This window comes from Herpailurus yagouaroundi, unplaced genomic scaffold (assembly GCF_014898765.1).
Source record: "Herpailurus yagouaroundi ecotype Mexico unplaced genomic scaffold, PumYag 191, whole genome shotgun sequence".
NCBI lineage: Eukaryota > Metazoa > Chordata > Mammalia > Carnivora > Felidae > Herpailurus > Herpailurus yagouaroundi.
In genome coordinates, this window is record NW_024412422.1 from 7,148,288 (window position 1) to 7,176,159 (window position 27,872).

Consider the following 27,872-nt stretch of genomic DNA (forward strand, 5'->3'; position numbering starts at 1 on the left):
GGCTGGGACCTTTTAAGTGCTAGTGCAGGCCTGTGGCTGGGAAGGCACAGGGGAAGGGGGAAGGCACGCTGACTGTTAGGAAGTGGCCTTGAATCTGCCTACTTCCGACCGACTCTTGAGTTTCGGTCTGAGAGCCGCCGCACCGCCGTGGAAGGTGGTGTGCAAAGGTCCCCCTCTTTTGATTGGCTGGCAGCCGCCCCCGTGGAACTGGGAGAGACTTGCATCAGAGTGGAGACCCTGCCTTGGGCTTTGGGTCTGCTCTGTGATGTAAACCCTTCCGACCGAAGGACAGATAATTTGCTGAACCAGGAAGCTGGCTCTCTCCTCCTCTTTAAAAAATCAGGCAAGGTTCACATAATATAAAATCAGCCATTTTGGAGTATATAATTCACTTGTATTAACCACGTTCACAGTGTTGTGTGACGTCACCGCATCAGTCTTAGAACACGTTCACCATCTGCAAAGAAACCCTGTAGCCACTGAGCAGCCCGTCCCCATTCTCCCCTCCCCCAGCCCCTGGCAACCACGAGTCTACGCCATGGGTTTGCTTATTTTGGACATTGCGTATAAATGGAATGATACTTACTATATGCGACTTTTTGTGCCTGGCTTTTACACTTAGTGTGTGTTTTGGAGATTCGTCCGCGTTCATAGCAGGTATGAGTCCTTCACTCCTTTTTATGGCTGAATGATACTCCAGTGTGTAGAGGGACCTCGTTTAGTTTATGCACTCATCTGTGAGGGACATTTGGGTTACTTCTGCCTCTTGGCTTTTGGAAGAGACATTTGTGTTTCTCATCCTTAAAAAAGTTTGTAAAATGTACACCCCTGACAATATGCCACTTTAACCCTTTAGGAGTGTGCGATCCAGTGGCCCTAATACATTCACGGTGTGGGACAACCATCACCACGGTCTGCCTCCAAATTCTTTCCATCACCCCCAGAGGAAATCCCGTACCTGGAAAGCAATAGCTCCCTAGCTCCCCGGCCCCAGCCCCTGATAATCCGTGATGTACTGTCTGACTCTCTGTTTTGTTTTGTTTTGTTTTGTTTTTTTTTATTTTTTTTTCAACGTTTATTTATTTTTGGGACAGAGAGAGACAGAGCATGAATGGGGGAGGGGCAGAGAGAGAGGGAGACACAGAATCGGAAACAGGCTCCAGGCTCTGGGCCATCAGCTCAGAGCCCGACGCGGGGCTCGAACTCACAGACCGCAAGATCGTGACCTGGCTGAAGTCGGAGGCTTAACCGACTGCGCCACCCAGGCGCCCCGTGTCTGACTCTCTGAGTGTGCCTTCCGGGCGAGATAATTCACGCAAGGGAGTCGCACAGTATTTGTTCATCGTGTGTGGGTGCTTTTGCATAGCACCGCATCTTGGAAGCTCGTCCAGGGTGGAGCGGGTGTCAGTTCTTCATTCCTTTTGGTGTTTGGGTGATCTCCTGTTGTAAGGAGGCCTCCCGTTTTAGTTATGCCTTTACCTGTCACCGCATGTTTGTGTTGCCTCCGCCTTTTGGCTGTGGTGCACAGAGTTGCCGTGAACGTTCCTGTCTCTCACAGGTGGCCAAGGGGTGTCTGCAGCCCTTAGCATAATGTCCAGACTTCTCAGCATGACACTCATCCTGAGGCCCTTCTCTTCCCCCACCATGGGGTATAATCTCCTTAGGGCCTGGCCACACAGAATGCTTTCGAATCGCTGGAATTAGACTCAATATGCTTCCAGCCCCGGTGTCTTTGCACATGTACGTCCTCAGCTGGGAACACTTTCTTCGGTCCTTCTTCGCCTGCCTGCATCTTACGTGTCCTCCAAGACTGGGATGAAGTTTCACCGTTTGCTGGGGAGATTTCCCTAGCGTGGCACACCTCATTTTTCAACCCGGCCCCAGGCTGCTTAGGCAGAGTAGCAAAGTCAGGGTGCGAGTAGAAGACGAGTTGAGGAAGTCACCCAGGAGCCCAGGCGCTGGTGGGCAGGTGCAGCAGGGGAGACAGGGTGTGGTGGGGCAAGGTGGCCTTGTGAGCAGTGTTGGGGTGCTGGGATGTTGGGGTACCAGGGACACTATCACCAGGGGGCGGGTGCTTCCTGGGCTTCAGCGGGACAGGTGCTCCAAATCCATTCCAGGGCTCCTGGCTCCTCTTGTGTTCCTGAAGCTCTCTCTGCTGATCTCCGTCACGGCCCTTATCATATCACTGCGTCACAGGCCATTAACCCGACGGCCTCCTCCGTAGACGCAGAGCTCCTAGAGCGGGGGACCCTGGATGATCATCTTTGTGTCCCCAGCACCCAGCCAGTAAGTGAACCCCAGTGAGCACAGAGGCTGGATTAAATTCGTAGGAGGTTTGAAATGAAACACAGTTCTTATTAATATCACTCATTAAATCCCTAGGATTTATGTACGTTAAAATAGATAGATAGCCTTTTGGATTGCCGAGAAAAAAAAATTCCTGAAAATAGGTACACTTCTTGAGGAAACCAGGCCTATTCTTATTTACTGAGTCAGTGAGACTGAATCTTTGTTTAAATAGCTTTATCGAGATATACAACTTACCCGTTTAAAATATACAGATCAGCGGGTTTTGTTATATCCACAAAGTTGTGCCACCATCACCAGAATGGCCATTTATCTATCAGCAGTCACTTCCTGTTCTTGTCCCCCACCTGGCCCTGCCCTTGGCAGCTACTAATCTACTTTCTTAGACTGAGTCTTAAATACTATGAGCACTAGACACCCTCCCTCCCCTCTGCATGTCAGGTTTGAACATCTGCCTTAGTGAGAAGGTTTTTCCAGGCAGAGAATGAGAGAGGGAGGGATGTCAGAGGAAGGAAGGAAGGAAGGGAGAGAAGGAAGAGAGGGAGGGAGGAAGGGAGGGAGGGAGGGAGGGAGGGAGGGAGGGACAGACATGTGGGGCAAAGAGGCAGCAGTTATATGTGAAATTGGGACTGTCTGGCTCAGGAGGTTCTTAGAAGAAAAGAAAGTAGGAGGTGCAGAGAAATAAAGAGCGAGCCAAAACGTATTCCTTTGGGAAAGTTTGCTGGGTTCTTTTCTAGCAAAAGAAATACTGATGTCATGGAAATGAGATGGGCTGGGAACGTTGTCTAAGGGGTGAATGTTCCCGTTGGTTACATGAGCTGCTGACAAGCAGCAGCAGGAATGTTGGCGGATGATGGGTCCCCAGTCCCCCCCCTGAAGTTTTAAAGGAAAGTCAGGAACATTCTCCCTTCGGCCATCCCCCATTGTTGTGTGTGTGAGACACGTGGTCTGCCCGTCAGATTCCAAGTCTCCTCATTTAATAGGCTCCTGAACATATAAAGGTGACTTCTAGGTAAAAATATTGTATTTAAATTTTTTTAAATGTTTATTTTTGAGAGAGAGAGAGAGAGAGACAGAGTGCAAGCGGGGGAGGGGCAGAGAGAGAGGGAGACAGAGAATCCGAAGCAGGTTCCAGGCTCTGAGCTGTCAGCACAGAGCCTGATGTGGGGCTGGAACTCACGGACTGCTGAGATCATGACCTGAGCCAAAGTCGGACGCTCAACCCACTGAGCCACCCAGGCACCCTAAAAATATTGTATTTAAATGCATATTGCTGTGTTTTCCCACTATGTTCAATTAAAACATAAAAGAATGGGGAGGAGGCAGGAAGGTCAGAGAAGAAGTGAGACTGGAGTGATAAAGACAATGAAACGGATTCTCTCCTAGAGCCTCCGGAAGGAGTGCAGCCCTGCCGACCCATTGCAGACTTTTGATCTCCAGAACTGTGAGGTAATACATCTGCAGTGTCTCAAACTACTCAGTTTGCGGTCATTTGCTACAGCAGCCCTATAGGAAACGCGTCCAGATTTCGGCCTCAAGTCCGGAGTTTTACTTTGTGGCTTCCCCCTGTTGTAAAAATAGCTCGCAGCTACCGAGTGGTAATGAGGTGCCCAGACCTGCACCAGACCCAGGACAGACATCATCTCATTTAATTCTCCTGGTGACCCTAGTAGACAGGCACCATCGCCACCCTCAGAGAGAGAGAGAGAGAGAGAGAGAGAGAGAGAGAGAGAGAGTGTGTGTGTATGTGTGTGTGTGTGTTTGTATGGTATGTCTGTGCACGTGTGGTGCATATGTGTGGGTTGGCAGGGCCACACTCTCTCTGGACGTTCTAGGCAGAATCTGTTCCTTGCCTCTTCCGGGATCTGGTGGCTGCTGGCATTTCTTGGCCATGGTTGCCTCAGTCCAGCCTCTGCCTCTGTCTTCACGTTGCTTCACGTTTTCTCCTCTGTGTGTCTGAATCAGATCTTCCTTTGCCTTCCTCTTCTACATACGTGCAATCATATTTAGGGCCTGCCCGGATAATCCAGGATGATCTTCCCATCTCAAGATTTTTAACTTAATCACGTCTTCTGCCATGTCAGGTAACGCACACAGATTCCAGGAATTAGGAACTAAACCCATATCTCTGGAGGGCCATCTTTCAGCATTCCACAGGGGGTGGGCACCCTGAGCATCTTGCCCTTCGTGCCTCAAGCCTAGGAGCTGGCTGTCCCATTTGCCGTGTGACAGATGAGGGAGTTTGAGGCTCAGAGAAGCTTACTGTCTTGCCTGTATGTCCCATGCAGCTGCTAAGTGGGGCAGGCTCTTTGCGCTAACCCCAAAGAACATTGGTCGAGAAATAGGGGGCTGGGGCTACCACCATAGGAGCTCTCTTGGTTTCTTGGACACCTCAGTGTTTTCATCTGTAAAATGAGAATCGTAGTAGACCCTTCCTGATCTAGGTCGGAAGAAATCAGACCATTTTCGTGAACATTCTTTGAAAAATACTATGTTCTATAGATGTAAAAAGTTATTATTATCTAGAGCGGGTTCATAAAAAAAAAAAGTCTTCATATATGAGAAGAGAGATGACTTGGCTGAGCATCATGAAGGAAATGCCAAAATATTTATAGAAATCACCACCCTGGCTTGGAGTGCTGAGTCTTCACTTAAGATAGTGACTAAAGTTCCGAGGTGGAGACGTTTAAAAACCTTCCCCCGTTTGAAGAATTGTACCTGGAAGCCACTTCCAAAGAGGGTGGCAAGAGATGCTGAATTATTTCAAGTGGAGAGGGGGAAGGAAGGTGAGGTTTTCAAAAAAAAATTTTTTTTAATGTTTATTTTATTTTTGAGAAAGAGAGAGAGAGACAGAGTATGAGCAGGGGAGGGGCAGAGACAGAGAGGGAGACACAGAATCCGAAGCAGCCTCCAGGTTCCGAGCTGTCAGCACAGAGCCCGATGTGGGGCTGGAACTCACGGACTGCTGAGATCATGACCTGAGCTGAAGTCGGACGCTTAACCAGCTGAGCCACCCAGGTGCCCCAGAAGCTGAGTTTTACTCTTGACGACTCTTACCCCTCTCTCCACGCGTCTAGGTATGCATAATGGGGACGTTAGCATTTAATTGCAGTCACACCACCATGTGCTGTTTTTGTCTGTTAAGTTTCTGAGGTTTTGGTCACCAGGGTGGCAGAGAAAGGATAGAAGGAGAAGAGAAAGGGCGGGTAGGGGCAGGGGACATTGCAGAGGTGAGCAGTGAAATGACGCCAGGAAAAGCAAGTCAGGCACGATGAAGAGCATTTAGGAAGAACCTACACGTCTTTATCAAAATTGATTTTTGACCTTTCAAAAAGACCTCTACTCTGCGGGGTTTTTTCATGCTGTACTCTTATTTTACATCCCACATGAAAAGCATATCCACTCAGAACAGACCACATGCGGTGCCATGGCAGACATCACTAATCAATCATAGCAACCCAGAGCTCCAGGCAGCCCCTCCCAGCCAGCGAACGAGCTATCTATCACCTCTGCTCTCAATGATAAGCATAGGACATGACTTTTACTGCCTTCATTAACTTACTTCCAAAGACTTTCTGACCTGTTGTTTATACCCAAGCTCAGGCTGCTCGTTTGCTATTTTACTAACTCCTAGCTTATTGGCGACCCAACAATACCCACTGCTGATGGCTCACTGTGTACCAAGTACCCCACATTTAATCCTCGGGAGTGTTAGTTTTCTAGGTAACAGAAGCTCATCTGAATGAGACGTCTGTCAGAGGAAGGGTTCTGTGGCTTGCAAAGAGCTGGACGGCACTGCTCCAGAGACGCACGAGACATTGCGCCAGCGTGAATTGTTAGATGGTTGAGGCACGCGAAAGAGGTTATTTACCCTCAAAAAACTTACAGTCGTGGTGTGGGCAACACAAGCAAATGCAACCCAGCGAAGGAAAAAAACCAGACCACGCGTGTGTGTGCAGGGACAGAAAAGCAAATATGACACCACGTTAGCGGTTGTCGAATATGGGTGGGAGGTACCAGGAATTCACTCTTAACTTTACTGCGCATTTGAAGCTTTTTACAATAAAAAGCTGGGGGTGGAACAAAACACAGTGAATGGATGTATCTGGGAAAAAAAACCATTTGTGAGCTCTTTGTCACTTCTGTTTTTATTTTATTTTTTTAAATTTTCATTGAAATGTCACTCGCATAGCATAAAATGCACCCTTTTAAAGTGTACATTTCATCGGTTTTTAGTATTCCCACTATGTTTTGCAAACATTACCACTATCTAATTCCGGAACATTGCCATCATCCCATAAGGAGCCCCAGACCTGTTCACAATCAGTCTCTATTTCTCCTTCTCCCGGCCCTGTAATCTACCTTCTGCCTCAGGGGATTTGCCGATTCTGGATGTTTCATGTAAATGGATTCAGACAGTTATATGGCCTTTGTGTCTGGCTTCTTTCACTTGGCATCATGTTTGCAAGGTTCGTCCACATTGGAGCAGGTGTCAGAACTTCACCCCTTTTTACGGTTGGATCATACTCCGTTGTGCGGATATGTAACGCTTTATTTACGCATTCACCCACTGACTGATGTTTGGGTTGTTTCTGCTTTTTGGCTCTTACAAGTAATGCTGCTAAGAGCATTCGTGCCCAAGCTTTCGTGTGGACGTGTTTTAAATTCTGTTGGGTATATACGTAGGAGTACAATTGCTGGGTCATGTGGTAACTCTGTGCTTAACCTTTTAAGGACCTGCCAGACTGTCTTCCAAAGTGGCTGCACCATTTTGCCTTCCCACCAGCAGTGTGTGAGGATTCCCATTTCCCTATATCCTCACCAGCACTTGTTACGGTCCTTCTAATAGCCATCGTAATGGCTATGAAGTGACACATTGTGACCTTGACTCACATTTCCGCCCCTTCCATGTTTTTATCTTAATTCTGATGGCCAACCTTCAGCTGAGATACTGGACCTAGAAAAGCAGTGGAGGATCCTGAAAGCAGTTGCATCCCACCCACACTTGAGAGTTGTCTCCCTCTGCTCTTCAGACAACGCTGAGTTATTGTTGTGTTACTTTTCTGTTACCGTGTGACGAGTTACACAAGCTTAGAGGCTCAGCATAACCGCTAGTTCACCGACCTGTAGGTGAGAGGATCAGCACGGGGGGAGCTGGGCTGTCTGCTCAGGTTATCACCAGGCTGGAACCAAAGTGTCCCTTGGCTTGAGTTGCCATCTGGATGCCCTGGGGAAAATTCTGTGTCCGCGACGATTCTTGGCAGCGGTGGAATTCGGTGTCTTCGGTGGGCATTAGAACCGGGGGAGCGCTCTCAGCTCCAGGAGGCTGCCCACATTCCTTGCCACATGACCTCCTCCGTCTTCAAGCCAGCAGTGGCATATCTGTCCTCATCCTTTGAATCTCTGACTTTTCTGTCTCCTAAGGCCAGCTGACTTGAGACCTTAATTACACCTGCAGAATCTTTTCTTTTTTTTTTTTTAATTTTTTTTTTCAACGTTTATTTATTTTTGGGACAGAGAGAGACAGAGCATGAACGGGCGAGGGGCAGAGAGAGAGGGAGACACAGAATCGGAAACAGGCTCCAGGCTCTGAGCCATCAGCCCAGAGCCTGACGCGGGGCTCGAACTCACGGACCGCGAGATCGTGACCTGGCTGAAGTCGGACGCTTAACCGACTGTGCCACCCAGGCGCCCCTGCAGAATCTTTTCTTAGCAGTACCTCGATTAGCGTTTGATTGTGTAACTGGGAAAGGTGTAGGGACAGCAGGAGCCGGGAATCTCAGGTGGGTGGGGGACATCCTAGAATTTGGTTTCTCCCCAGGCTTTTGACAGAGACACTAGAATGAGTCTTTTGCTGAGACGGCTTCAGAACGTTTGAATGCACCAGCCCTGCACAAAGTTCCAGTTTTATGGCCGACATTGGCCAACAGCTGTTGAAAGTCTGACAGTATATGGCAAATCCGTGGACAGAGCTCATACTGACTCTTGTCATTGATTATTGAATTGATGGTTCCCCTTGGTTTCAGGAGCTCCTGGCATGTGGACCAGGACCTTGCTGAACCTTGACAGAGTGATAAATTGCGCTTTTATGTCCTCGTTCGATTCTGTGGCTCTTTTGAAAGGAACACCCTTCTGATGTGCCCAGTAAAATCCTCTTTGATGTGCCAAACGTGGACAATTGAGCCTTTAAGGAATTTTAAGCACAGAAAGTGAGTATCTGCCCATATGGACGCAAGCACAGTCTTTTGTTTGTTCCTTATGGTGGATGTTAGGTTTCAGAAATGCTCCTTATTCTTGGCAATGTCCCTTCCCTCTTCTGCATAATCGTCCGGCTCTCCTGTTCTGAAACCGGAGCAAATTGCCTCTCGTTAACATTAAGTCGAATAGACTAAAGTGAGCACATGTGAAAGCGGAAATGAGTTTGAAAGAGAAAGCCAGTGGGAGCTACTTCCCGTTGCAGAGGTTAAGTCAGAAGTGAGTGGAAATTTTTATCTATCTTCTCATATTGTTGAAATGCAGTAGGCTTCCACTGGTCTGAAGCCAGCATTTCCAGTGTGTGTTATCGGGACACCGGTTTCACCCAATGCATTGGTATGTGTTAAGTAGAAAAGGGTTCTGTGGTCAGTCAGATAGGTGTGCCGTTAAGTATATGAAAATGTCCTGGGGAGAGATACAGCGTGTTGCGATTTCCAAACCTAGAGGTTGCGCTGAATGCTCACTTGGTTTAGGAAATATTTATGAGGTTAGAGCTTTACGGAACACACTTGGGAAAGGACTCTGTGGAGCAAATTCTTTGGCTTGGGAAGGCATACGTATATCTGGTGGCATATTTGTTACACAAACCCAGAAATGGACACATCTCCATTTGGGTGACAAGTACATATATATGGGTCACAGATGGACCTATTTTGGTCAGACAAATGGATAGCAGTTTTTCTCCCTCAAGTAAGTTTCTCAGTGGGATTGTCTCCTAAACCCTTCATAGTCTATCAATACCATTCCCAATCTAGGCTCGGAAGTAGCCTCCAACACTTCAATAACAATGGTACGCATCTAGTGGCTGCAGAAGAGAAGGAAATTAATACTTATTGATTACCCCTAACGAAGGTGGGTACTTTGCGTGTGCTTTATCCTATTGATTTTAATGTTTATTAATGTAGTGTTTATTTTTGAGAGAGAGAGAGAGAGAGAGAGAACACAAGCAGGGGAGAGGCAGAGAGAGAGGGAGACCCAGAATCCGAAGCAGGTTCCAGGCTCCGGGCTGGCAACACAGCCCGATGCGGGGCTCAAATCCACGAACCGTGAGATCATGACCTGAGCCGAAGTCGGACGCTTAAACTGTCTGAGCAACCCAGGCGCCCCTGCTTTTATCCGGTTGAAACTTCATAGAAACTTCATACAACCCTGCCGAAGCGAATCTTAGTTACTTTCAGTTCATAAATGAGGACGCTGAAACTCAGAGAGTTGAAGCAGTTTGCCTAAGGTCACACAGCTTAATAGCAGAGGGCATCTGGAGCCAGGAATGGGATCGTGTGACTCCAGAGCCCCTCCTCCTCTCAGTAGCTTGCTTCTCTGCCCTTGTTAACTGATCTATTCCAATTTATGCTACAGATGAGTAGTTTACTAAAAGTTGGGTGTAGATCGAACATTTCCACCTGACTTATATGTTCCCACCCATCAGCATTGTGATTTCAGCCACGCTTCCTCTTTAGCCGACAGCGATTTTGGATACTTGAGTTCTCGGTTTCCCCATCCCTTCCCTATTCTCTACCTAAAGTGATGAGTGACCTGAGAAACAAGCTTTTACAATGCCCCAGGGAAAACTAACTCTGATTTCTGATTTATTTTCCATCTTTCAATGCTTCATAAAGTATTCATAAACGTATCCTTCCATTGATTTGAACGGCTACGGGGAGCTTCAGAGCCAGACTCGGGCTCAAAACATTTGACGTGCGGCTACTGGCTTCGTTTCGTGCCCGTTTCCTCAGTCTGTAAAATGGGAATGATAAATCCCGGCCGAGGACAAAATAAGGTCGCGAAAGTGGACGTGAATTTAAAGCACTTACGTAGGAGTGCTTAGTAGACGTGAACCTGTCTTCATCCTTAACAGTTGGAACAATATTGGCGATAAAGATGGAAAAACAGAAAAAGAAACAGGACACCTTTTAGGGGCTCTGAAAATAGATTTGAAGAAATGAGCACCTGTCCTCTCCTTCTCTTACCGGTCTTGCTACACCTAGTCCATTTGTGGCCAGCGAGCACCAATTCAGAGCGTACTTGAACCTTCGAGTAAACACGAACATACATTAATATTAACCAAAGAACAAATATTTGTGAAACTCCCCTGGCCGTCATGTTTACTTTCGCGCTGAGAGACGCAGTTAGCAGAAGTAACATCAAACAAACAAAAGAAAAGCTATTCCTGTCACCCAAGGAAAGTTACGTCCCCGCTTTTGCCACACCAGACCTTTAGCTACTCTCTGTCCTAAATAGGGAAAGGCAGTTGGTGTTTAAACACGAGGTATTTTTTCTTAAACATATGTCATTTTAAAATGCTCTTATCTTGATATCCGCAGAGCTCTCCAGCACGCTGCCTTGCCCGTGGTAGGATCATTTTGTTGAATTAATGAATATTTACGGAAACATGCTAAACTCCCATCTCCCCCATTTTTAACTCCCCAACGAGATGAACAGGTTTTGTTTTGTGTCTGGAAATAGTTCGGCTCCTGGAAAATATTTTCCCAAGGAGCGTGGTGGAAGATGAAATGGCCTGACTTTGCTCAAAATAAAAGCTATGCCAATATTTGTTACCCAGACTCACCAGCTCTGACCTTCAGCTGTTTGAGACAGACTTTCATGGCTTGGCAGATACAACAGCAGGGATCTCACTTCTGCCTGAAATCTTAGGTTGACTCTAGACCCTTACACACACACACACACACACACACACACACACACACACACACAAATACATGTCCCGTTCAGAACCATCAGCTGTTCAGTTCACTCATAGCTCCTTCTGTAGGGTAAATAAAGAGTGCTAAAGCAATCTGGGAAGCCTCTCCACCCTCTTAATTGATCCCATTGTGTACGCACTTCATGACCCATTACACTCTGCCCCTCAAGGTTGCTTCAGAGCGTCTCCTAATCACTGACCAGGGCCAGCTTCACTTGGAGCATGCCGGAGAGCGGCAAGGTTTTCCAATCTTGCACTCTGTTGCTTTTATGAGTCCTTCGGTATTCATCTTCTGGATCATATAGATTAACCCCATTTATGGCAGATTCTGCGCCGAGCCCTGGCGAAGCCAGTCTGGCCACTGAACGGCACAGGCTCGGGGGGAGCACTATGCATAAAGCCCGTTGAGAAGGTGACAGCCGGGCCTCCCTCTAATAATTCACAGTGGCAGATCAGAACAAATTGTTCTCAGTTTTTCATAGTTGGAAGAGTCAATGGGTTGGGCAGGGCGGAGTGGGGAGGTTGCCGGCAGTACAGAGGTAGTCTCCCTTTTGGCTAACAGGGATTTAAAAATAGTGTCTCAAGAAAATCGTTGCAAACAGGAGACCACAGGGATGCTACACAGAAACACGCAAGGAGGATGTTGCTATTTCTGCTAGCTGTTTGGGTCAGGACGATGAGTGATTTTTTTTTTTTTTTTAAATGGGGGCCAGGGGGAGAGTAAGTGAGGAGAGGGGTAGGATTTGAGAAATAGAGAATGCCATCCAAGCCTCTTCCTGATATCTGGGGTCTCGCAAGCCTAAGATAAGACAGCAGAACTTGTCTCTGAGGACAGGTGCGGCTATGGGCCTATGTTGTCCTCCCTCCAGGCTGGACAGGAGCAAAAATAATGACGGACAGGAATCCAAAAGCCCAACCCCCGTGCTTCTGCCGTGTCCCTGGCATTTCCCTGCTGAACACAGCCCTGGCTCCTGTCACACTTTTTTGGAATCACTTCTATTATTGTTTTTAATTGTGGTAAATATGCATAACATAAAATCTACCGTCTTGCCATTAAAATTCTCTTCTGTTGCTTAATGTTCATTTGTTTCTGAGAGAGAGGGAGACACCGAACCTGAAGCGGGCTCCAGGCTCCGAGCCGTCAGCACAGAGCCCGACACGGGGCTCGAACTCACGAACCACGAGACGGTGACCGGACGCTTAACCGACTGAGCCACCCGGGGGGCCCCACCATCTTGACCGTCCTTAAGTATATAGTTCGGCGGCATTAAGTATGTTCACGTTGTCGTGCAACTACCACCCGCCTCCGGAACTTTCTCATCGTGCAGAACTGAAACCCCATGGCCAGGAAACACTAACTCACCACCAGCTGCTGACACTAACCTCCATTCCGCTTTCTCTCTGTGATTTTGACCCCTGTGGGTGCCTGCACATGAGTGGAATCATACAGCGTTTGCCCTTTCGTGTGTGGCTTAGTTCACTTCGCATGTCTTCAAGATTCATGCATGTTGTAGCAGGCGCCAGCATTCCCTTCCTTTTTTTTAAATTTTTTTTTTCAACGTTTTTATTTATTTTTGGGACAGAGAGAGACAGAGCATGAACGGGGGAGGGGCAGAGAGAGAGAGGGAGAGACAGAATCGGAAACAGGCTCCAGGCTCTGAGCCATCAGCCCAGAGCCTGACGCGGGGCTCGAACTCACGGACCGCGAGATTGTGACCTGGCCGAAGTCAGACGCTCAACCGACTGCGCCACCCAGGCGCCCCAGCATTCCCTTCCTTTTAATGCCCTAATAATATTCCATTGTACACGCGTCCTCGTCTTGTTATCCATTCACTCGTCAGGGGACGCTTGGGCTTCGCCCACCTTTTGGTGAGCGTAACGCTGCGGCGAACAGGGGCTAGTCGAGATCTTTTACCAAAACTCTCATGCTCGTCTGTTTCCTTAGGCTCCCCCGATGAGCTCTTCCTCAAAGGATGAGCTGGTGAGCCCAACTCGGATGAGCGAAGCTGGAGACTCGGGGGTTGAATGGGAAGTCGGGAAAGTCTCCTTGTGAGACTTTAGATGCAGGAGGAAGTGCGTCCTTTCCTTTGTAAGAAGGGGCTTATGTTCTGGTGACCATATGTCCCCATTTGACCAGGACAGTCTCGGTGGTACATCTGTCATCCCAGGGTAATTATTAATGCCGCACCCTTTCGCTCTTAGAAGGATCCCTGGTTTGGGCAGGAAATTACAGGGGCACCTTGTCTATGGAGAAATTTGTACCCTGGTGTCAGCTGGGGAGGAGGTGAAACTGAGAACAAAGTGGGCACCTCCTGGAGAGACTTGGGATGATCACGTGGGATCCAAATGTAGCTTCGGGGTCTGAGGAGAACCGAGGGCTGAGGAGGGGGATCCGGTGCAAGTGTCCCCAGTATGCTGAGCCAACACCTTTCAGTGTCGCTGGTCATTCTAAGACAGAGGTTCCCGACTGGTGGGGCTTTTGTGCCCTGGGGGCATGTGGCAATGTCTGGAGACGTGTGTGGTTGTCACAACTTGTGTGACTGGCATCTAGTGGGCAGAGACGAGGGACCTGCTGAACATTCTGGGTTGCACGGGACACCCTCTGATGACAGAGAATTACCTGTCCTATGTGTCAATAATGCTGTGGTTGAAACACCCGGTTTAAGGGATGCAACGAAGAAGAGAGGACCCCGGGGGGGCGAAGGGAGGACTGAGGACGGAGAGGAAGAAACCACAGCAGGTGCGGACTATAGGTAGCCACAGGCAGAACTTGGCTTTTCCTCTCTCCGCTGGGCCTGATCCCCCTACCCAAGCCACTTAGTCCCTCTTCCCCTGTGCTCAGTGGGGCTAACACCAGCCTCCTGTGCCTGACACAGTGGCTGAGAGAGACTTCACGAGGTGCTCCGACGACACGATCCCTCACCAGCACTGGTGCGTAGGTCTCCCCATCCGGGTCTGGCCGAAGGCCAGGAGGTGAGAGAGCAGGGAGGAGGCATGGCCATGTCTCTAGGGCAGTTCCCAAGTGTGATGTTTTTGCCCAGCACTAGCATCTTGTACACAACACTTACTCCTAAGAGAGTCGCTGTGTTTCAGATCATAGGTTGATATTCCCAGAACACCCAAATGACGCATGGCTTTTTCAAGTCCTGTTTTCTGCATTTTAAGGCATTCTGGGTTGGTGACAGAATGCAGAGAGGAGCTGGCCCCTATCCCCTTGGGTCCTGTTTGCAGTTTGATCTATTTTAATATGCATGTACATCGTAACACTGGATGACGTAATTGTCTTGCTCACAAGTGCTCACCTGTCTGGTCTGAACTTCATTTGCAAATGCTCCCAACCAGCTCCCTATAAATATTCATTAACGATGAGGTCACATGACGAATTCAGCAAAGGATCGTTATTAACCCAAACCACAGCCTTTTCCCCTCCTGAAGGGATCCTGTGCCTCTCCCGGTAGGAGCAAGGAAGGCACAGGATCACCTTTCGAGAGTTTAGAAGAAATCAGACTGAGTTTAACTGAAATCAGGACAGGAGAAGATGTGCGGGATGTTAATTACAGGGGAAAATACCCACCCGGTGGCCAAGGTGCTGTTCCTTTAGGGCCTTGCGACTTTCACTTACTCTATCCTGCTAATTTCCCTAAGTGCAGCAGGACTGGTGAAAAATCTTTATGCCAATAAAAATATTCACGAGCCACTTTTTTTTTTTTTTTTTTTAATTTGGTAAGCCCACCTAGAAGGCTGGCTTACCTACTGATGAGCTGGAAAATCAAAAACCACAGAAGTCACCTTCCAACAGGGGAAAGTTACCGCGTAAACACCAAGACTTATTTTCATGAATCCATGGGTCACACATGAACATCCTGTGCTGCTGACGATCACCAGCCCTGGCGTGGGTCTTCGGGTTCTGGGGAGGTGGGGAGGGGGACTGCCTCAGTTACAGACAAAATAGATGACTAGCCTGGTGCCAATTAACCTCCCTTTAATTGATAATTAATTTTCAAACCTATTTACTCTCCCCGGAACAGCTGAGGCTTTAAAGAGACCACTGTGAAAACAAATGGAGAATAAAGTCATCTCTCAGGGAGTGAAGGGGGCCTCTCAGGCCCTGGGAAAGACCAGGCCTCTTGGACAAGCCATTTTATTAAAGGGTTCTGAACGTCCACGAAGGTGACAGATCAAAGTCACCTTTGCCACCTTAGGGTGGCAAGAGCTGCCTCGAAGGTTTGTTGTTTCATTACATCCCTGGCGGGGTAACCAACTGTCCCCGTGTGCCCCAGACCCAGGGTTTCCAGGGACACGGGATTTTCAGTGCTACGAAGGGGCGGGGGCCTCATGCCCCGCCTGAGCCCTGAACCCCGTTGGCCCATTCTGTGCATCCCCTGGGTCCTTCGGTCTGCAGGCGTCTACCCAAGCCCCCCAACTCTATTCGGCAATGTTCCGAGTCCCCCCCCCCCCCCCGCCCACCCCACCTTTCAGCCTCGAGGCTCTGTAGAGCTCACCGAATGGCAGTATTACCACATTGATGGGTGCCTGGCATTAGTTATTAAACCCCTTTTTTGGTTGCTTGTTCAAAAATAGGTTTATTTTTCCCCCGACTATAAAAGCAGCTAGAATGTGCTCCCCAATAAAGAACACCGACAAACTCAGAAAATGCAGAAAAATATAAAGGGGAAATAAATATACAGACCATAAATACAAAGAGCAAAGCAGAGATGGCTTTGAATCGCAGCTCTTGTGGAAACCACCGTCCATATTTTTGTGCAGACGCTTTATTAATCTTCAGAACAGTAAAGTCGCAAGTCTTCTGGCCAGTGTCATATTTCATTCGTTTGCTCGTTAATGGTCTGGAGAGAGTGCAACTGTGATCTCCACCATATCTTCACGTGATGGTTCTAGATACTCAGAAGAGACTCAAACACTGAGAGTCTACTATTCAGAACATAATCTGATGCCGTTTTGGTGTTTCCTACCATTGCTAAAGAAAAATGCATTTGGGCTTGTTCACCATTTAGGCCAAAAAGTGTTTGGCGGGGGTGGGGGGGGTGGGGGGGGTGGGGGGGGCGGGGAGGGGTGCTAAGAGAATCCTCAGCTGAATGTGTGCATTTGACTGTGTTCAAGGTGTGACATGAGGTGTCACCGAGGGCTGTCCTTAGCCTAAGTCTAGACCTTTGGACCAACCCAGTTACTCCTGCAGGGTTTAAATTGGTGCGCTTGAACTTTTCTCACCCTTGGGATCTCTGAGCTCCACAGGAGGTTCTGTGATTCAGCATGCAGTAAAAGATCCATGACTCAGAGTTTGAAACCCCAATTCCCTTGTGAGACATGGATGTACTAATATTTACCAGTATCTGGCAGGGGGATTGGTAAAATACCCAAACACTCCATGAGTGCAAATTCTCATTAAGTACAGCAGCCCCAGCCAGCTTCTGCCCAGCTAGATAATAGAGTCCTAGGACTCAAAGCAATCTCTAGAGATCACCCTGCTTCTGGAAATACTGGACTTACATAGTACTTTTCACTCATTCACTCAGGCATTTCCTTACTCCCTCCCTCCCTCCCCTCCTTCCTCCCTCCCCTCCTTCCCTCCCTCCCTTTCTTCAAGGCAACTCTACTTGAAACCATGGTTTCTCAAGCTAGACTATCCGGGTGCAAACTCCACTCTCCCATTTTATTAGCTGTGTTCTCTCGGGTGAATTACTTAACCTTTATGTGCTCCATTTTCTCATCTGTAAAATAGGGAGAAAAGGGCGATTGCGAGGATCTGGCACATAAATAGGCATATAAAGCGCTGAAAACAGTTCTAGCACGTAGTCGCTCAGTAAATGCTAACTTTCGTTGTAACTCATTCATTCGCCTAAACTCTGTTGAGTTATTACAATGGATCAGGAATTGTGCTAGATCTGGGGGACCTTGTGTTAATGAGTAAACATGATCTCTGCCCTCATAGAGTCTATAGTCCAGTGAAGAAATGACAGTGTGGTGTGTTGGAACACGACGAGGGGCCATGCATTGGGCTGCAGGGTGGTCCAGGCAAGCCTTCCTGTAGAGGCGACACTGCCGGGGCTTTCCAGGGGTCGAGCATGTGTAGTGCTGAAGGGAAACCTTGCCAGGCAGAGGACATAGCTAGTGCACAGTCCGGAGGTAGAGAAGAATGTGTATTGGGCCCAGCATGCTGAGCTGGATCCCCACCACACAGGGCCTCGTAGAGGAGGCACGATTTGACCTCATTTTTTAAGAGATCGTCTGGACTGCCGACCGGAGAACAGATCGAGGAGGCCGTATTAGTCAGTTCTTGGGGTAAGCAACGGAATCTGCTTTGGCTAGTTTAGACAGAAGAGGTATTTATTTACTCAAGGATGTGAAGTCACTCGCAAAGTTACTGGAAAGAACCAGACTTGCAATGTCACTTGCCGGAACAGTGCCTGCAAAGTGACTGGTGCCCGAACCCCTGACGAGCTGCTCCTGAACAGAGGCCGGGTGCGCAGCTTCCCACAGCTGCTACTGCCCCAGCACCCAGGTCCCATCTTGGCCTGGCAGCCTGTGGGCCAGTGCCACTGCTCTTGTGGCCACGGGCAGTCGGGGGTCTCTGCCGCCACCTGCCCCAATGAAAGCAGACCTTCTGGACACAGCGTGTGGGGGGAGTGGCCGACAGACCGGGCCCTGGGCCCACAGAGAGCCTGGGGATTTGCATCCAGACTCCTAAAACGTGGAGGAGGTGGGCTCGAATGATCGAAATTCTTTATTCCAAGAAGGCAGCCAAGAATATGTCATGTTCCAAGACCGCGATAGCAGGGGGAACCATACGTGGAACCAGTTGGGAAGCCATCATAAACACGCGGGCGAGCGCTGACGGAGTTTGGACTAGCCGGGTGCCCTGGAAATACAGAAGGAGCCGCGAGTAAGCTTGAGGTGTGATCTGGAGGTAGGACCTGTAGCCAGGACTTGCCAGTGGCTTGGATGGGGGCGGGAGGGCGGGGAGCGGGAGAGAAGAATCGGGTGACTGCTGAGTTGTTGGCTTCCAGGCTATAGATAGTTCGACCATATTTTTTTTTTTTAAGTAAAAAAAAAAAAAAAAAGATATTTTACCCAGCAACAGGCTGAAATTTTGAAATTAAACAATTCCTGCAAAACCGAGGCTACGTAGGATCCATCTACCTGTTCCCTAGCTTATCGTTCATCCAGAAATTCCTCTGGGTCGACTTTCCGTACAGATCTTAATTATTCCCGGGTACGCAGGGAGTGAATAACTGAAAAGGTCTGATAAGCAGGAGTCATCTCAGTTCCCCATCTCCCATCACCCCTCTATCCTTCCCTCTAAGCTTCTATTTTGAGTTTCCGCTCCTCTCTGACAGAAGTGCTAACAGGCTGTGAAATGGCTGAGAGGCAGAGGCTGCCTGGAGGTGGCAGGAGAGTCCCCATCATCCCCAGGGGGTCTGCAGGAAGCCCTGGACCCTCTTGGGCTGCCCCTGACTAGTGGTCCCCAGCTCATCATGGGGATGGTGGGTGGATTCAGTGACGGAGATGCAGAGCTTCTGGGTCTGCCTTTGGCTCATATAGAAACACAGTCCAAAAAATAACTCGATTCTGTGGACCATGAGCCATCAAAGTCTGCTTTGCTGCCTTGGAAGTTGGAGTCAGGCAAGGATGGGAAACCAAGTTAGACGCAGAGAAAGAGCCAGAACCCCATCCCCCCCCCCCGTCTCTGCGGTTTGTGTCTTGATGATTTCTCCTCACGGGATGTCTGCATTCTTTAAAATTAAAGACCAAAGGACAAGGCAGTGTTATCCCAGTGTATTGGGGCCCCACAGTTGTTCTAGAAACATCTTTCTTACCACTCCTTAATTCACACCATGGAGATCAGTGCCCTCCATCACTACCATTGGGGTTGGCCTTGCTTTGGTGTTGGCTTCTCACTGTTCCCACACGTACACTGTGGCTTTACCACCTGCCCCTTGGCTGAGAGTTCTGTATGTCTCTGATGAGAGGGGCCACCAGAGAGGTCCCAGGAGGTGTGGAGGGTTGAGGTGGACAAGTAGCCGTTTCACAGCTCACACTCAGTGTTGCTCATCTGCTGGCTCACCTTGTTGGCTGGAGGCAGCGGCTGGGGTGGCAACCACCCCTTCTCCTCCTGGGTCCCCTTCCAGAGACACCACCTCCTGGGCCAGGTGTGTGTGTTCAGCTCTGTGATGAAGGGCCCTGCTTCCTTTGGTTTTTTTTTTTTTTTTTTAATATAATATTGTCTCACTTTTAAATGTATTTTATTTGAGAGAGAGAGAGAGAGAGAGAGAGAGCAAGCAGGGGAGAGGGAGACTGAGGGAGTGAGAGAGGATATACCAAGCAGGTTCCGTGGTCAGCACAGAGCCCGACATGGGGCTCAATCCAATGACCCTGGAATCATGACCTGAGCCAAAATCCAGATCCTGACGCTCAAATGACTGAGCCACCCAGGTGCCCCCGGCCCTGCTTCCTCAAAATACCCAGACCCCTAATACCAGAGGTAACAACAACAGTCATGGGTTTCAGTCCATCTTCATGGTGTTCCAGCGTGTTCTTGACCTCCCCCACTTTACCTCTGTGTTTATCTCTGGGACTGAGATTGATATCCTTGGAATTTCCATGTAAGAGGAGTGTCTTTGTTAATTGACACGCTGCTTGGGTCATACCTGAGTTTATGCTGAGCAGTGAGATGGCTCAGTGTGGGGCCATCTGACCAGGATGGGGCTGGTCAACTAGAAAGACCCACTGCCTGGTGAGCACGTTGGGGCTTTGAGCCAGCCTGACCTCTGGGGAGGGCATGGGGCTGGGATTGAGTGAATGGCATGGCTGATGATTCAATTGATCACGCCTATGCAGTCACATCCCATTTCAAACTCTGCACGCACCAAAGCCCAGAGGACCTTCCTAGGTGGTAAACACATCGATGTACCCGGATTTACACTGATGGCAGAACACACTGATGATGCCCTGATTCCACAGGGAGAGAGCATGGAAGCACCATGGTCAGGACCCTCCTGGGTCTCGCCCTATGTGTCTTTCCCTTTGCAGTAAACTGTGATCACTGACATAGCACTTTCCGGAGCTTTATGGGTCATTCTAATGAGTTACTGAACCCAAATGTGTTTTGGGAACCCCTCGGTTTTGTGGCCAGTTGATCAGTTGCACCGGTGGCCTGGGGACCCCACTTGAGGCTGGCATCTGAAGGTGGGGGTGGAGGGGGTGGGCGATCATACCAGTTTATATCGGATGAACATCCTTCTTAGCTTTCCTAATGCCCTCCCCGAGGACGTCAAGCCCAGCATCAGACACGAAGACCGCTGGCCAGCTCCCACAAGTTTTGTGAGGTCAGATTTCCACGTATAAGCGTATGTATGTGTGCAGGCGTGGACGGTGGCCCAGCCTCTCTGACTGAGCTCTGACTGATACAAATGCCTCATCCACTGGTACCTCCCTGCCTTCTCTACCCAGGGCGCTCTTCAGTATCCACCCAAAACCCTCTGATCCTTTATTACACACCTGCCATTTTCCACTTGTCTGGGTGTCCCAGAGGGAGTGATGCCGTTCAACTGTGCAGACACCCGAGGGGTGAACATTGCAATGACACTAACAAAGCAAGGACAAAGCCCTGGCAGATCTGGGCTGGCTTGAAGGAACCTGGCATTTATCTATCTGGCTTTGGAAGCGCGGGAGAGCTTTCTGTGGACGAGAAATCGGGTGAGGTCTTAGCAGGAGCCTTTCCTTCCTGAGAATTGTTCTGACACTCGCTGCCCCGCGGATCCAGCCCCGGGACCGTATGTGCTTTTCCTCGTTTGACTTCCCATTGCCTTTAAGGGTCTTTCTCGGTTAGGCTGCTGTACTCATCGTAACAGCTGCCATAGGTAAAGGGGCCACTCTGTGCCAGGGGCTTGCCATGCATTATCTCTGAAGCTGGCTCTAAAGCTGCCTCTTAATCCCCGTCACCTATTTCACCCATCCCCCACCCCCCTGCCCTCTGGTAACCGTCTGTCTGTTCTCGGTAGTTAAGAATCTGGTTTTTGGTTTGCCTCCACAGGTTGGCATTATTAGCTCCACTTTACAGATGGGAAAACTGAGGCTTACAAAGTCCCACGTTTTGGACAAAGGACCATACAAATGAGTGTAAGTGGAAGAGCTGGGATCCGAACTCAGACCCCTGTGGCTCCAAAGCCCATGCTATGCTCTCCCCACCCATGTAAGCTCCTTCAACATGGGGGAGACCCCTCTGCGTCCCTGGCACGTGGCGCCAGGTCTGGCTGGAGCCGCCGCCCCTTGGGTTTGTTGAATCCACCTCCTGCCCCACCATCCCCACCTCCTTATCTGGCCCCTCTTCTCTCAGGGGACAGGGAGGCAGAGGGGAGAAAGGTTTCCCCTGCTCGCCCCCGCTTCGGGCAGATCGCTGGGTATTTTTACCAGCCCGGGAAGACTGGGAGTAAAACGGGCTCCGGTTTTGAACTTGCCTTGTCAGCCCTGCCTCCCGAGTCCCCCCGGCAAAAGGTTTACGGTCGACTCTCGCAGCTTTGCTGATGCAGCCGGTAATGTTTATAACCACAATCAAGCACTCCGAGAGCCGCAGCACTGATTTCTCGCCCATCTCTACCCTGTAACAGAAGATTTTTCAATCGAGTAGGTTCGTCTCATGCACAACATTAGTTTTAAAATAGCTCTAGCCCAGCTCTGAGGATTGCACAGGGATTTGTACTTGAAGTCATGGAAATACATTTATTTTACCTTCCTCTTACTCCCTCTTTGAGGGATTTTAATACATCATGCAGGAGTATTTCTCACGTGTCAGGAAAAAGATGGTCTCTGCAGCAAAGACAAAGGACTGTGTGTATTGTATTTGTTGAAAGAGAAGAGCTCCACTTGGGCTCACCCCCGTGGGCTTCTCAGGGTCCCGTAATTGGGGACTTTCCCTCGTGCCTGACCCTGGGGGCATCAGCTGGAAATCTCCTGCAGCCCCGGCCATCCGCCAGTAATTTAAAGGCTGGATGTGGGGTCGGCAGAGGGAAGGTGCCCGGCAGAGGCATCACCCAGCCAGTTCCCGTGTAGCCGGAGAGACGCACACCTCGGTGTGACTCAGGCCCTGCAAACAGCCTGAGATCGCAGCCCGAGCCCCTACGTCGACAGGACAGCAGAGCTGCAGGTATCAGTGAATAACCCGGGCGTAGTCATCGTGCTCCTGTATCTGTAGCGTGAAGTCCTGGCAGGGAGCAGTTGCTGACCCAAAGGCTGTCTTTGTTTCCTGTGGCTGCTTAGCCACGGAGTGACTTGAGGAAACGCAGCCTTACTCTCTCACTGTTCTGGAGGTCGGAAATCCAGAATCCGTTCCACTGGGCTAAAATCAAGGCGTTGGCAGGTCAGGTTGATTCTGCAGGCTCTAGAAGAAGCCGTTGCCTTGCCTTTTTGCAGCTTCTGGTGGCCACTCGCATTCCTTGGCTTGCGGCCCCTCGGTCCATTTTCAAAGGACGTTGCTCCGGTCCCTGCTCTGTCAGCCCCTGTCTTCTCGAGTCTCATCTCCCGCCTCCCTCCTGTAAGGATGCTTGTGATTACGTCAGACCCCCCTGGGTGACCTGGAATAATTTTATCATGTCCAGATTCTCAGCTTAATTGAATCCAGCACCCTGTTTGCCATGTCAGGTAACGTTCACACACGCCAGGGGTTAGGATGTGGACCCCACGATTCAGCCTGCCTCAAAGCTTAAATTGCCCTCCGTCGGGCTGGTAACAATTTACCTCCTCGCCACCAATATAAGGGCCTACCCATTCCCCATACCTTAGCCACACAGCTCTGTCAACATGATCTTTGCAAATTTGATGATAGAGAAAAATCATACCCGGTGTGGTTTGAATTCGCATGTTTCTCACGAGTGAGATAGAGAATATGTTTATATGTGCAAAAGCCATCTGCATTTCCTTTTTGGTAGACTGTATTGTCACATACGTTGCCTGCTTCTTTTGCGGGGTGGGGTGTGAGTATGGGGCGTGTTGGCCTTTTCAGCCCTCTGAGTTGAATCAGAGACGAAGACGTGAAAAGCCCAAAGACCTTCAATAGCTCACCCGAGGCCACGGGCAGGTGGATGGCAGGCCCAGGACTGAAGCCGTCCTTGATTTTCAACTTCATCTGTTACAGTCTTACCACGTGGCAGCTAGGTGTAGCTGCTTCTCTGTCGAGCCACACATTAGGGATAATGAGAAAACCGCTAATACTGATTGGGCTGTGCTTTTGCCATTTTGTCCAGGAGCTTTTGTTTTCGCTTGTTTCCTTTTTACCCTCCTAGGTATTACTATCCCATTTCACACACAGGGAAACCGAGGCTCAGAGAGACTTCGGAGCCTGGCTGCAGGCATATGACTGATGAGTGCAAACCCAAGGTCAGAACCTGCTCCTCGTCCGGAGCCCTTATTCCTTTGCTGTCAGCCATTTGTGGGTTTCCTATAGCACCTTGAAACTGTTTTCACCCTATCCGTGCACGACTGTACAATTGCTTATTTCCTGTAATTTTAAAGTTGACTCACCTTCTAAGAACTTCACCATGTCCTCATCAGCCACAGTCATAAAAATCACAAGTTTGATGCGTCTCTTCTATTCATTCCTCATCCCACACGTTGAAAAATGTTTGTGTACGCACTAAAATTCTCTTCTTGTTTCCCTTAAGTGGTACAAGTAACTGCACGTTTTGGAAACATTGCATTAAGTCTGTAAGACCTGATGGGAAGTGACGGGCCGTCAGTATAGCTGCCTTTGTCAAGCACCTGCTAAATGCCAGATGCTTCATTTAGTCCTTACAGCAACCTTAAGAGACCAGGCTTTCCAAGTTCATGGAACAAGAAATGAAAGCTCAGAGAGGCCGGTTGACTTACCCAAGGTCACACGGTCATCAAGCGACAGGGCTGGGATTTGAGCTCAGGTCTTCCTGCCTCAGAAGCTTGTGCATTTACCCCAGACTTGCATTGCCCCAGGTCCCCCCAGCCTTGGGCACTCATTTGCTATTTGCAAAGTCGGTCACCAGTTGGTGATTGCTGGCCAGGAGGTGGGCGTCCCATGAGATGGGCAAATACAATGAACCCATTTACAAGCAACGAAAGCAGAGAAGTTACATGATTCCCCAAAGTCACCCAGCAAGTAAGCCAGCTGCGTAGCCAAGAATAATAGAATAATATTATTTCAGGAGACTCAAGCTCACTGAACCTAAGAGCTTCCCAGGGCCCCGTGGTACTCAGGCTGTCAGAAGGTGTTTCCAGGGCTGTGACCCTTCAAAAGCAATGCTTCCCACCAAGGCAGAGGTCTGGGTGCCGCACTTAGGTGTGGGAGTTACTCAGACTGTCAGTGTGAGCTCAGACCACCTCCAGCATTTTCTCTCCATTATTCTTTTCAGATCATAGCTTGATTATTTTTTTTCCATCAAGAGAATGGCACTACATATTTTGTCTTGGTAAAAATAATACAGATTTTGCCTAATGGAATGCTTCCAGGGTTACTCGGAAGATGAATGGATTAGCATTCAAAAAGCACTTTTGAATCCCAGACAGGCTGAAGTGGCGGGCAATTCTATTGTTATGCACCTAACAATAGTAGTTGATTGGAGGTGGGGGGGGGGGGTTCCTTGATCACCTTTGGGTTTTGCTATGAAAAACTGGTTGAACAAAAGGTTGCTCTTTCCCATAGGCGGAAAGACAATTCCTTCCCTCTGGCTTCCACTTCAGCCCTTTCCCTGCTATTCTCCACTATGATTCCAGCGGCCCGTGTGATCTCCCCAACCAGAGGAAATTCCCTCGCCCTACCCAGCGTCTGCGGACTGTCAGGAGGATGCTGTACAACCGGGACACAGCCGGTTCGGTTTGAAACTTGGAGAGTTAAAGACTTGTGTCCATACAAAAGCCTGCTCGTGGATGTTTATAGCAGCCTTATTCATAATTGTCAAAGCTTGGAAGCAACCAGGATGCCCTTGTGTAGGGGAGTGGGTAAATAAGCCATGGTGTGGTCCATCCACACAATGGAATAGTATTCAGCGCTAAAAGGAAATGAGCTATCAAGCCACAAAAGACATGGAAAAGGTTGAAATGCATATTATTAAGTGAAAGAGGCCAATCTGGAAAGACTGCGTGCTGTAGGATTCCAACTATAGGACATTCTGGAAAAAGCAAAACTATGCAGACAGTAAAAAACAGATCAGCAGTGGCCAGGGGTTGGGTCGTGGGGAGGGATGAACAGGCAGAGCATAGAGGACTCTCAGGGCAGTGAAACTATTCCATATGATACCATCATGATGGCGTCGTTATGCATTTGCCCAAACCCTTGGAATGTGCACCAACCACCAAGAATGAGCCCGAATGTTAACAACGGGCTTTGGGTGATAATGATGTGTCAGTGTGGGTTCATCGATTGTAACAAAGGTGCCATCTGGTGAGGGATGTTGATAGTGGGAGAGGCTCTGTGTGTAGGAGAGAAGAGGGTCTTACATGGCAAATCTCCATACCTTCTGCTCAGTATTGCTGTGACTCTGAATCTGCTCTAAAAGCTAAAGTCCATTAAAAACAAAACAAAAACTTGGAGGATGGGCTCCTGAAGATGCCCATCAGGGAAACTGAGGCCAGACTTGGACGGGCAGCTGGGATCTGACCCCTGGTCTCCTGACCGTGGAGTCATTGTTCTTTCCACTGTGCCTTCCTGCCAAGGAAAATGTCAGTATCAATCCATCGCTGACCTCCTGGTCACTCCCACCCAGAATGGAAGCCAGCCAACTCTGACATCCATGGCCCTTACGAGCCACTGTCCCCGGGAACTCCTCCTTAAGCACTCTTACTGTTAAAGCATGTTGGGGACCATCATCTCTTCATTGCAGTAGTGTCCATAGGCTTGAATAATGGCTGGAATCTTGTGGGTTCATTGGCTGGACATTACGGGACGCCTGTGTTGTGCCGTGAGCAAAAGAAGGCTTTATTCACACCGGCATCTGGGCCAGAGGGGTCTGAAAAGCTCAATTATTCAGCAGAGCGTGATGGAAAAATAAAACCCTGAGTAGATGTGTTTAAGGTCATCCTTTGTCTTCTTGGAAGGTGGGGAGCCAGGAGTCCCGACTCTCTCCTTGGCCTTAACTGTTGCTCGAGGCTCTCCAATCTTAACGTTACCCCCAATAAAACAAATGTACATATAACTTTATTTTCATTAAAAGCTTCATACCAAGAAGACAGCATGACTCATATCTTTGAATCGATGTAATTTTGGTTCATAAAGTGGGATTAAAATGGAGGAGCCAACTTCCGACTCGCACGGAGTGTTTACGCTGCTCCTAGAAGCCCCCGGGAGGAGTTCTGGCCCCTTTGCTGTTTCCTCTGACCAGCAGCTGATTCCTTTGATATCCCGTCTTGTGTCCTGTCCAAAATAAATGATGGGAGCGATGCAGGCTCCAGTAGCATGGAGAGACCGTCTGCTGGTGCCATCTGATTCCTCAGCAGGTAGAGCTGCACAATCCTGGGATGCGGTGGCCACCAAGGCGGAATTGTGGGCTGCAGGTGGGGGATGCCACCTTGCCCTTCACACAGGAAAACAGCCTACAAAGGGGGAGCACTTTGCACAGTCTCAGGTTCCAGTTCCTGGAACTCCAGCCAGGAAGTCAACTGGATCTCGGATCCTACAGGAAGCTGCCTGTGTGAGGGATTGCCACCAACTTGCTTTGTGACCTTGGGCAAGGCACTTGCCCTCTCTGAGCCTAACTCTCCTCATTTGTCAATGGAAAGAATAAAATGATAATTAATGAGTGCATCCTAGACATTCTCTTAGTGCCCCGCCCCCCCCCCCCCCGCCAAAGGACCTCTGTGGTTGGCATTGTCCTTCTTTTGCAGATGAGGAATTATAACCGAGACATCAATCAGTTGCCCGCAGTCACAGAGCTAGTGAGTGACACAGCCAGAATTTGGGCTCAACCCTACGGACCCTGGAGCCTAAGCTATTAACACCCCACAGTATAATAGCAGACACCTTCTGCACGTTCTCTCTGAATCCTCACAGCAAACCATATAAGGTCGGTGCTATCATTACCCACATTTTATAGATGAGCAAAGGTCTCGTGGCATCTTTTCCACCTGTGAAAAATCTATTATTTTGAAGTCCGGGAGAATGGTGACAACAGCATCAGATTAGGAAGGTCAGGGTTCAGACTTCCTTTTGGCTGAGGGAAAGAGAGAGAACATGTGCAGGGTAGGTGGGAAGAGAGGGTGATTCTGCAGAATCCAAACCCCTAAGCCAGGTCTTCCAGGTTCTTTCTAAGGGGCCTCTCCAGCCTCTCCCAGATCATAATGGTCTTTAATTGCTATAACCCCAGGAGGTAGGTGCTGTTACCATCCACCTGTTATGAAGGGGGGGGGGGGGCGGGGAGGGGACAAACAAGGTGCCCCAGGTCACGAATCTCTAAAGTGTTGCCCACAGGACTTGAACCCAAGCTCGTCTGATTCCAAAGACCTGACCGAGCCCTTTGCCGTCTGTCCTGCCTCCTGGCACTCACCCCTCCCGAATACTGCAAATGCCCCCAGATACTTTCTGACACCCTCTGTCCAGAACACCCCTTTTCCTCCTGTCCATTGGTCAGATTCC

The 27,872-nt window shown here is 49.2% G+C and overlaps 1 protein-coding gene and 1 long non-coding RNA gene across 2 annotated transcripts in view; both read left to right on the forward strand.

Annotated features, from left to right (window-relative positions):
- SPRING1 (SREBF pathway regulator in golgi 1) overlaps positions 1-27,872 on the forward strand; it is a 122,756-nt gene that overhangs the window by 64,312 nt on the left and 30,572 nt on the right. The gene's annotated exons all lie outside the window — the stretch shown is intronic.
- On the forward strand, positions 23,171-26,539 carry LOC121010284 (uncharacterized). The gene is made up of 2 exons (XR_005781076.1): positions 23,171-23,653; positions 24,948-26,539. It is a non-coding gene; the product is annotated as an uncharacterized LOC121010284 (long non-coding RNA).